Consider the following 2,056-nt stretch of genomic DNA (forward strand, 5'->3'; position numbering starts at 1 on the left):
TTTTTATTTCAATCTGAGTTTGGTCCCATCTCAATCACCATCACTTTTTTTTTATGGTTTCACTGATTTACTGAGGTGGGGTGATGTGCCTAGCGCCCCCCCCCCCCTCTCCTTACCCGTAAGTAGAGTCAACAAGGTGTTTCTCACCTCATTCGCTGATCCGCCTGTATCGAGTCAATCAATCCCAGGCACGGCACGTGCCGGGCGATAAACACCGGCGTCATACAGTAAATCCAACAGCAAGAGGCGTTTCTAGTGAAGTGTTCCTCACAACAACCAAATGATGTCATTATAAGAACTACCGCTTTATCAAATCTTTTTGGTGTACGTGAATGATCGGATCGGATTCGATGGTAGAAGTGCCTTCCCTTTGAGATGTCCAACAGCGTGTAGCGGGCTTTAAAGTATAAGGTTTCTGTTTGGCATTATTTAACTTTTGAAAGCTCCGGGTGTCAAATCAAAGTGACCATTTAGTAGTGAAAGGTCCAAAAAAGATTTTAATCGCCCCCAGGAACCGCCGTAACCGGCAGTTGGGCAGTTCCACGACAAAAGAGACTAGGGTAAGGTGCCCTAATGTGGCCACTGTCCATTGATGGCCACTTTTCTCGATTTCCAGCCAATCTGGTCACTTTACAATCTTGGCCTTGAAGTTGTGTTCTAGTAAGGTCCCTACTTGGGCATAATAAACCAAACTACTTCACATCGTTGTCTACATGACAAGAAAAAGGGGTGGCCATCATTGGGCAGGCCCATTCTTAAGGTGGCCATCATAGGGCATCTTACCCTACACTATAATTTGGGGGTGTCTCAAATATATACGCCAAAAGGCGTATGCTACAGGAACACGAGCAAAATTCCGCCCATACTTTTGTGACATCTTTCGGCGTATAGATGATTCTAGACATCTTTGCCCATACTACTCGCACGGCACATCCCCTGTTTTGAGGATGCAGGTGTGACGGTGTGTACAGGGCGTGAGCGCCCTTCAGAGTGTATCCATCAAAGGGCCTCTGCTGTGCCGCAGAAATGGTATGGGCAAAGATGTCTAGAATATGTACGCATGATGTACGACAAAAGATGTCTTAAAAGTATACGCCAAATGTCGCTCGGGATCCTGTAGCATACGCCTTTTGGCGTATACATTTAAGAACCTCAAATTACAGTGAAGTGTCACTGATAAACCAAGTGTTCAACTGCTGAACACTTCTAAGTGTGCAACCACAAGTTCAATACTTGCAAGTGTTCAATTCAGTAGTAGTACACTTGCAAGTTTTAAACTCGGTATTTGTGCACTTGTAAGTGTTCAACTCTCCTGTTGTACACTTCTCCAGATCGGGTGCTTACTGTGAAGTAAGTGTTCAACAGAGGAGTTGCACCCTTATAAGTGCACAAATACCGAGTTGAACACTTGTAAGTGTACTGCTACTGAATTGAACACTAGCAAGTATTGAACTTGCGGTTGCACACTTGCAAGTGTTGAGCAGTGGAACACTTGGTTTATTAGTGAAGCAATTCTAGGGTGTGCATCTTACAAGTTCTACACACTGAAAGCTTATGAAAATTGTTATTCATAGCTTACTGAGTTCTGTGTACGTGCTCTGCATACGCATTTTTTTAATACGCTAGTATGAACAAATTTGTTCACACCGGCGTATTAAAAAATGCATAAGCAGAGCACGTACACAGAACTCAGTAAGCCATGAATAAAAACGTTCATAAGCTTTTAGAGTGTACCGATAGGTCCGAAAAAGTCCGCTGAAGGTGTTTTCGACTCAGAAAACTCAGTACGCCATGGGTGAGTGATGCCCCCTCCCCCCTTACTCTTTCTCTCTCGTACGGCTACGCCTTCGACTCGGGCAGCGACAACTTGCTTTGATACGGCAAGTGGCTCGTGATCCGGGATCATAAACCAATCAATGATCAGAGCGCAACGGCCTGAGAGAAGGGCGTCCTGATCCGAAGGAACGCGGGCGCAATCGTAAACGGGCCACTCCATACCTTGTACCGTGGACTGTGTATGAACTGCACGAAGCGCGAAGTGGGGATCATTAAATAA

This window comes from Frankliniella occidentalis, unplaced genomic scaffold (assembly GCF_000697945.3).
Source record: "Frankliniella occidentalis isolate FOCC.00 unplaced genomic scaffold, Focc_3.1 Scaffold10, whole genome shotgun sequence".
Classification (NCBI taxonomy): domain Eukaryota; kingdom Metazoa; phylum Arthropoda; class Insecta; order Thysanoptera; family Thripidae; genus Frankliniella; species Frankliniella occidentalis.